The sequence below is a fragment of the Alexandromys fortis genome, unplaced genomic scaffold (assembly GCF_014885135.2).
Source record: "Alexandromys fortis isolate MF-2015 unplaced genomic scaffold, M_Fortis_MF-2015_v1.1 scaffold_313, whole genome shotgun sequence".
NCBI lineage: Eukaryota > Metazoa > Chordata > Mammalia > Rodentia > Cricetidae > Alexandromys > Alexandromys fortis.
This window is the reverse complement of record NW_026068197.1, coordinates 827,133-837,103: the sequence shown is the minus strand read 5'-3', so window position 1 is coordinate 837,103 and position 9,971 is coordinate 827,133.

Here is a 9,971-nt window from a genome sequence, read left to right as displayed (position 1 = left end):
TACATGAAAGAATGGAGTCGGGCCACAACCTGTGGCTTTGTTAGTGTCTGGGAGCCATGCTGCCACCACAGCCATCCTGATCTGAGTGGCCTGTGCTCAAAGCCAGGGTGCTATCTGTGCCCAAGCTGCTACCAAGTGCCATGTCTGTTTCCATGGTCCTACTGCAGCTAAGGTCTGTGTTGATGTCTGTGGCCCATGTTCCCTCAGGAAACCATGGGAACCATGCATGATAGAATCAGAGGGCCATGCTGAAATGGCCCTGATCTTCATTGGCCTTGAGATAGCTGACCCTGTCCCTCACTGGATGCTGTAGCAAGACAGCTGGCCTTGATCCTCATGGGAGAGCTACCCACCCCCCTGCACTTGGGAGAGATGGACCCACTCCTCACCACTGGTAATGGTATGGCCCCACTCCTCACCACTGGTAATGGTATGGCACCTAATGGCATGGGTATATGGGAACTGGCTCCAACTCTTACCTGAGGATGGCCCTGGTGGCCTTGTTTCACCAGCTATCCAGACCCACAGCTAGACCTACTGTTTGTTCGTCCTAACATCTATCCCATCTAGGACCTTCTGAAACTGATGAAGCATCATAGTAAAATATAAAACACTGGAAATGGGTTGATTCTAGATGTAAGAGCTAGCTAGCAATACACTTAATTGATCAGCCAAGCAGTGATTTAAATAATATAGTTTTGTGTGATTATTTTGGGTCTGAGCTTCTGAGTGGCCAGAACAACCAAATGGCCACCCTACAAAACAACCCTGTACAATGAAGGAATATGTAGAGGTATCACCATCCCTGACTGCAACCTCTATTGTAGAGCTATGGTAATGAAAACAGTTTAGTATTGGCATAAAAACAAACAAAAGTACCAATGGAATTGAATTGAAGATCCTGATATTAACCCACACATCTATGAACACCTTATTTTTGACAAAGTAACTAAAAATATAAAATGGAAAAAAGAAAGCATCTTCAACAACTGGTGCTGATATAACTGGAAGTCAACACGTAGAAAAATACAAATAGATCAATATCTATCACCATGCACAAAACTCAAGTACAAATGGATCAAAGACCTCAATATAAATCCATCTACACTGAATCTCATAGAAGAAAAAAATGGAGCTGGGCAGTGGTGGCGCATATCTTTAATCCAAGCACTCAGGAGGCAGTGGCAGGTGGATCTCTGTGAGTTTAAGGTCAGTCTGGTCAATAAGAGTTAATTCCAGGACAGGCTCCAAAGCTACAGAGAAACTCTGTCTAGGAAAACACACAGAGAGACAGAAACAGAGACAGAGAGAAACTGGTAAGTACCCTCCAAAGGCATTAGCACAGGAGAGCACTTCCTAATCTAACACCAGTAGTACAGACACTCAGAATAGAGCAACAATTAAAAAAATGGGATCTCCTGAAACTGAAAAGCTTCTGTAAAGCAAAGGATGTGGCCAATAAGACCAAATGGCAGCCTACTGATTGGGAAAAGATCTTCACTAACCCCACATCGGACAGAAGACTGATCTCCAAAATATGCAAAGAACTCAAGAAACTAGACATAAAACTACCAAATAATCCAATTGAAAATGGGGTTTGGATCTAAACAGAATTCTCAACAGAAGAATCTCAAATGGCCGAGAATCACTTCAGGAAATGCTCAACATCCTTAGTCATCAATGCAATCAAAACAACTTTGAGATATCATCTTACACTGAATCAGAATGGCTAGCATCAAAAACACTGATGATAGTGTATGCTGAAAAGGATATGGAGTAAGGGGAACACTCCTCCATTGCTGGTGGGAATGCAAACTTGTGCAGCCATTGTGAAAGTCAGTATGGCAATTTCACAGAAAATTGGGACTCAACCTACCTCAAAACCCAGCAATACCACTTTTGGGCATATAGCCAAAAGAGGAGCACAATCACACCATAATAACATTTGCTCAACTATGTTTATAGTAGCATTATGCGTAATAGCCAGAGCCTAGAAACAACCTAAATGTCCCCCAATTAAAAAATGGATAAAGAAAATGTGGTACATTTGCACAATGGAGTACTATTCAGTGGAGAAAAAAAAAACAATGGCATCTTTAAATTTGCAGACAAATTGGTGAAACTAGATAAAAACATCCTGAGTGACGTAACCCAGATACAGAATTACAAATATAGTATGGACTCAGTCATGAGTGGATACCAGGCATTAAGCAAATGATAACTAGCTTACAGTCCACAACCACAGAGAAGCTAGAACCCTCTTCCAGAAACAGAAGGTAGCAGATGCAGAAATAACAGCTATATACTGGGTCAAGCTCTAGACAAAGATTAGGATAAGTGATAATATGAACAAAGACCATGATGGGGAAACAGAATCAATTGACCCAAACTAGTGGAAGATCACTGACTCCGGACTGATAATTGGGTAACCTGAATAACACCAAACTAGGTCCCTGAATACAAGGTGTGACTTGGGCAGTACATGGGGCCACTGGAAGTGGGCCTATGATCTAACTCTAATGCATGAACTGACTTTGTGGAGCCCATTATCTTTGGAGAGATACCTTGCACACACTAGGCACGGTGGGGAGGGCCTTGGACCTGCCTCAATGAGGTGATAGGACAGACTTAACTGAATTCCTGGGAGAGACCTTAACCTTAACCTCTCTGAGGAGCAGATGGAAGATGGGGAGGGGAGGAGGAAAGTGAAGACAGGAGGTGGGTAATTGGGACTGGTAGGTAATAAATAAATAAAATTTAAAAAGAAGTCTCTTGTGGCTTTGGAAGAATTGCTCATGGCAGAGCAACAACAATCATGGTCCTCATTTCTCCCAAAATAAAACAGGCAAGCTTTATTAGTTTTTTAACCTTGAGGGCTTCATACATGTATACAGAAAAGTATAGTCACATAACCCATTTTTACTCCTTCAATTTACCTCATATCACCTCCAACAAAACATTCTAACTTTATGTCTCTTCTCGTTTTATAGCACACTAAGTTCATTTAGTGACGCTGATATATCCATGATTCCATCCACTGTAGAATGGTGCTGCTTAACTCAGATGATAGTTACAACATATGAAAATTCTTTACCTGATAACATGTTTAAAAATGGGACCATTCTTTCTCCCCTAGAAACTATTAATTACCAAGCTAGGTATGTGTGGAAGGGAGTGGGGTAGGGGCTTAAACATTAATAGTCACAACAACTCTTTTTTATTCATATTTTATTGAAAATTTCCACCTCCTCCCCTCCTCACACTTCCTCCCCTCCTCCCTCCCCCTCCCTCTCCTGTCCAAGGAGCAGTCAGGGTTCCCTACCTTATGGAAAGTCCAAAGTCCTCCCTGCTCCCCCCAGGTCCAGGAAGGTGAGCATCCAAATAGACTAGGCTCCCTCAAAGCCCGTCAATGCAGTAGAATCAAAACCCACCACCATTGTCCTTGGCTTCTCAGTCAGCCTCCACCGTCAGCCACATTCAGAGAGTCCGGTTTGATCACATGCTCCATCAGTTTCAGTCCAACTGGCCTTGGTGATCTCCCATTAGATAAGTCCCACCGTCTCAGTGCGGGGACGCACCCCTCAAGGTCCTGACTTCCTTGCTCATGTTCTCCCTCCTTCTGTTCTTCATATGGACCTTGGGAGCTCAGTCTAGTGCTCCAATGTGGGTCTCTGTCTCTATCTCCATCCATCGCCAGATGAAGGTTTTATGGTGATATGTAAGATATTCATCAGTGTGGCTATAGGATAAGGCCAGTTCAGGCACCCTCTTCTCTGCTGCCCAAGGAACAAGCTGGGGACATCTCCTTGGACACCTGGGAACCCCTCCAGTGTCAAGTCTCTTGCCAAACTTAAAATGGCTCCCTTAATTATCTAATTCCCTGCTCCCTCATCCACCCCTCCTCCATCCCAATCATCCCATTCTCTCAAGCTCTCCTCATCCTCCCTTTCTCCCTTCTCTCTCCCCATCTCCCCTTATCCCGACCCCACCCCCACCCCCGTGCTCCCAACCCCTGCCCTGCAATCTTGTCCACTTCCAATATCCAGAAGGATAACTATATGTTATTCTTTGGGTTCACCTTCTTCTTTAGCTTCTCTAGAATCACGAATTTTTGCACGCAAATAGATGGAAATAGAAAACAATATCCTGAGTGAGGTAAAAAGATGACCCAAAAAGATGAATATGGTATGTACTCACTCATAAGTGGATTCTAGCCATAAATAAAGGACAATGAGCCTATAATTCGTGATTCTAGAGAAGCAACAACTCTTATGAAAACAATTACAGATGCTTCAATATTACTAAGTGGAATTATCACATTCACATCAAGATTATCTTATGTAAAGTATGTTGAGGACTATGAAAATATTTTACAGTTGACCTTACTGAATTATCTCTTTCTGTGATAATTGTATCTGTAAGAGACCATCTACTGTAAGTGTAAGTCAATCATTCCCTAATGCTGATATATGCTATAAACCCTACAGTGTATCTCAATAATTTTAGTAAAACAGAGTGATGACACATATTTGAAATCACAGCACCGTGCATGAGGCTTGGAGTGTGGTTCTTTGTGATGGGTTGTGTAGTCAGGAACACCTTTTTCTGTGTGTGGTAACTATGTAAGTAAGCATTTGGTGCCAGTGGGACAAAACATAAGGAAATGAGACGGGTAATCTCAGTGAGACAAAATGAAACCACCAAAGAAGACCACTTGTAGATAAAAACACCTAATTGGGCATAAAACTGTGTTATGGGAGTAGAGGGTACTAGCTCAGGGGGAAGGCAGGAAAATTTTATACAGTAGTTAACAAGGTGGAGGTTTTTGTTGTCAGAGTTAATCAGGAACTGCATTTTACCTGCAGTATTTGGCTGTTAGGGGCAAACCAGTGAGATAGCATTTTTAGTTTCTTGCTTATATTTTTTTTCCAAATAAGTGGAAGCTCACCTCATGTGGTTTCTAAAAAATGTTCGGTTTAGGTTTCTGTTTCCCAGCAAGAACTGGCTCCAGTGGGACCCAGGCTGTCATCTTAGGGCATTGTCACAAGCACTGCCATGTGGTGGGTGGACTGCTTTGTGACCGAAAGGGAAATTTTTTTTAATTTTAATTTTTAAATAATAAAAGGTCTCAGGTTGTGTTCAGGTTACTTACTGACATAATACTTTATATCTAAACCTTTCCCCAGAACTAAAAAGGAAAATATCTCAGATTTATCAAAAAACTTAGTAACATAAAAGTTACTTGATTCCAGGTATCAAAAAAAAGTTTGTAGAAGAGATAACTTGATGACAGAGAACCTACTTGACTGGGTCACTCTGGCTTGCAATGATAATGAAATGGGTTTTCAGCTTGGCTTTCCCATAGTCACACAGGGACCACTGTCACTGAAGACCAGGGAGAGACCTACATCACCTTCATAACATATACATTTCTAATTTTACCAAATATGATATTTCAGCCACTGAGGTGACTTAATACTAAAATAAATACATCAATTATGTACAAAGAATGATAAAACATGAGGCCATGGATATAAGTTACATTTGAGACAGATATTGAACATAAAGCTTAAAAAGCTTAGAGTTTTCAAAGTCCATGAGTTAAATACCTTGAATAAAGCAGATGTGGGCAGGGTTGAAAATTAAAGACCAATTTGAAGTCATATAGTTACAAAATGTGAAATACTTGGTTTGTTTATAGGATCAAAGGGAAAATATTGCTACAGAGATCACCTGTAGGTTGAACAGCTGGGGATATCAGAACTTTTCAGTAAAAGCAAGTGGGAAACAGAAAAAGAAAAAGAAAAAAAACAATAAAGTAACCTTAGCTCAAGGATGGAGGCCTGAAAGAGTCTTACTATAAGTAGGAATTCAAAGGCAACAAGAGAATATAGAGTCAAAGGGCCATCAGAAAGACAGCTACAGAAAGATCACCTTCTTAAGCAGTCTCCAAAGTGTGGGGATGTTAGTTACAGTCCTCAGGGTTTTGTTTCATCTAAAGTCACAGTCTATTTGATGGTGCTATTTATATTAAAGGCAGTTCATTCCCACTATGTTTTCTGGCCCTCATGCTAACCGTCTGTGAAACAGCCTTATACATACACTAAAAATATGCTTACAAATTCTGCAGATGTGTCCTAATCAATGACATTGATAGCCAACTTTACCTGTCAGAGAGCCACTTGGACCCTATGAGATATGAGACATGAGATATGAGAGTGGTTTGAAATATAATGGAAACCGTAGAAATAGAGGTAAGATGATATATTCTGAGTACATTTCATACAAGACAAAAAGGATTGGCTTTGTTAGGGCAATAATGAACTGTGTCTTGGCATGGGAAGTTAATATAGTTTCTGGGGGTTCATCTGTATATGGCTTGGTAGTGAGGCTATTGTTCTTGAAGTTGGGATTTTTGTAATTGTGTCCTGAGTTCAGGATTGCGAGAAGATCATTCCCTATAAATCTGATGTTGTTAAACCATTAAAGTTGAAATGTAGTGCAGAGGCTTGGAAAAAAAAAAAAAAAACAACAACTTTCTGCAGAAGTCCAGGTAGATTGTTAGGTTTTGAAATAGAGTATGAACATTTGAAATAGATACTACTGAAGTCATCTACTTGGACAAACTAACCAGAAAGATCACAGTGAGAAGGTCTCAAAACCCAGGACTACTGACATTTAGTAGGTTTACATCTTGGAATACTGTGAGAGCTTCTGCCCCAACCTTAGTCATTACCTTTCTACTGAGGATCTAGTGTCTGCCCTAAGATTATCTCAAAATCACCTGTTCCTGTTAGGCTCAGGGTGGCCTCTGGCACCTTTTTTCAATGTGTGGGGAATGTTTTATCTTAATGACAGTGGGTAGGAAGAAATAATTTCCCAGTAAATAGAGAGCTCTTTCTCCATTTTTTTTTTTGTTCTGCTCCTCTTCAAATACCTTCCCCACTCTCTAATCAAAGAAAGTAGATACACCTTCAGCCAGCTGTTTATCCTCTCATTCCCAAGGGAGATCAGGGAGGTCCAGGGGAAAGTAATACAAACTGAATACATGAAAGCTTATACTCAGCAGCAGCCTTGCCATTTAGTTGATGGCTTGAATTACCTGAAGTCCTGTACTGACATCTGCTGGTTGTTCATTCTATACTCTTACACCCAAGCAAGGAAAGAAAAGAATGCCTTTTTTCTTTTTCTTTCAAAGCAAGGTTTCTCTGTGTAGGTAGCCCTGACTGTCCTGGAACTCATTTTGTTGACCAGGCTGGCCTCTCAAACTCAAAGAGATCATACTGCCTTTGCCTCCTCAATGCTGGAATTAAAGGCATGCACCACCACTGCTGGGCTATTAGTGTCCTTTTTTTAAGTGATGAAGGTTTTTTCTTTTTTGTTGGTATATTTAACAAAACTTAACCTTTTATTTTGTGTCTTTGCATTTCATAAAGGAGGGGAGAAAAATGGAAAGGAATAGTAACTAAAAACATATTCTACAATGAACTGTTTAAACTTACAGCAAGTGTAACAGGGTGCTAATTTGAGTATCTTAAAATAATCTTCATTTCAAATTTTGATCTTCACAAATTTTCTTAGACAAATTTGCACTCAAGTCCTACTTGCAAAGTACTTACTACAAAACATACTTAGAGAAATTCTGCTCCATACTGGTAATAAATTAATTGTTGTGGACTCCATTAAGTATCATACAAATATGCCTCCTCTGCTTATGGCCATACCATTCTGAACACAGATGATCTCATTTAATCACAGAAACAAATATGAGTTCTCTTCTCTTAGAACTTACTATCTGGTTACACAAAGAGTTAAACAGGTTTTACTACAAAACAAAGAGCCATTTCTCCAACATTTTGTGATGTGCAATGAAAATATGTTGTACGTGGAAACCTGAAACCGACACTTGTTAGGCAGGAGAAGCTCCAAAGCTCTAGTTTGCACCAAAAGCAGGCAATGGTCATTCTTTTGTGGTGTGTTGCCAATCTGAACCAGCAGAGTTTTCTGAATCTGATTACATCTAAGGATACTCAGAAAAATTGTTGAAATAAACTGAAAATTGTCAAGGCTGCAGCTTGTATTGGCCAAAACTAAGGTTCCAATTCAACACAACCATAAGTCATACAAAACCTTCAAAACTTGACTAAGTTGGTAAAACATCTCTAGGTAAAAGCATTTGCTTTGCAAGCCAGAAAAGCTGAGTTCAATCCCTGGAACACAAGTAAAGATGGAAGGAGAGACCTGACTCAAGATAGTTGTCCTCTGATTTCCATGTCCATCCACCAACACATTAAAAACAATATATAATTTTTTAAAAACATTTTTTAAATTAACAAAATTGAAACCCCACATTCCTCTCCTCTCCTTGTCACTCTATCCTGGCCCATATGACTGACAGAAGCCTCCTATTCCAACAGAGGCCAAGCCAGCATCTTGAACCCCAAATAAGACTACCTGCCACCCACCTGTACTCATCCATCCTCTCCTCATCACCATATTCTTGCCCACACCTCTGCCAGAGATCAGGTCAGCTCCCTTAAAACCAGTTAAGCCAGTCCCAACTCTACTCTGTGGCCTGCCTGTGCCTCCTCAGCTTAACCCCAAGTGCCTTTCCTCTTCTTGTCACCATATCCAGGCCCACACCTCAGGCAGAAGCCTTCTATTTGAGGAGATGTCAGGCCAGCATCCTGAACCCCAGGTAAAACTGCCCCCCACCTTGCTGGCTCTCACACATCACAACTTCAATTCTCCCCCCACACACACCCTTTCCTCAAAACCATATTCTGTCTCACACCTCTGACAGAAGACTTCCACTCCAACAGAGATCAGGGCAGCTTCCTGAATCCCAGAGACCAAGACAATGCCTTGAAAATTAGACAGAAGCTTCCTACCCCACCAGAAGCCAGGCCTGAATCCCAAACCCCAGAGGGGACCCACTGCCAGATCAGAGGCCACACACACAGCCAGAACTGGAGGCACAAACTTGGGCAGCAACATACTATTTAACTAGACGCTATCTAGGCCATCAAAAGTCCAGCCCCCAATGTGGGTAGAAACACTCTACTCATCCACAGACCATAGCCACCAGAAGAGCAGAGAGGACACAGAAGCCAAGGAAGAAAACACCCATCCAACAAAGACAAATCTAGAAATCGGTACCTAGACCTATAATCACCCCAAATCCAGAAGCCTAAACATAAGTGTGAGAACACAAACAACAGCAGCCAGGGCAATATGTCACCACCAGAGTGCAACCATACCACTACAGCAAGCCCTAAATATTCCAAGACCCCTGGAGAACAATAAAATAGCCTTAATACCAATTTTATGGTGATGATAGAGGTCCTTAAAGAGGAAATAAAAATTCCCTTAAAAACATCAAGAAACGGACAATCAAAAAATTGGAGTAAATCAATAAATCTCTTAAAGAATATCCAGAATACCAAGAAAAAGCAAATAGTGATAGAAATGAATAAAAATCTTCAAAACCTGAAAATGGAAATAGAAGCAAGTTAAGAACCTGGAAACAACCTAGATGTCCTTCAATGGAAGAATGGATGAAGAAAGTGTGGAATATATACACATTAGAATACTACTCAGCAGTAAAAAACAATGACTTCTCGAATTTTGCATGCAAATGGATGGAAATAGAAAACACTATCCTGAGTGAGGTAACCCAGATCCAAAAAGATGAACATGGGATGTACTCACTCCTAATTGGTTTCTAGAGATAAATAAAGGTCAGTGAGTCTATAATTTGATCTCCTAAAGAAGCTAAATAAGAAGGTGATCCCAAAGAAAAACATATAGCTATCCTCCTGATTATGGGAAGTAGATAAGATTGTCGGGCAAAAAATGGGATCTTGGGGGTGGGGTGGGAGGGGGTAAGGGGAGATGGGGAGAGAAAAGTGAGAAGGGGATGTTGGGGGGAACTTGGGAAACGGGATGTTTGGGATAAAGGAAGGTTGGAT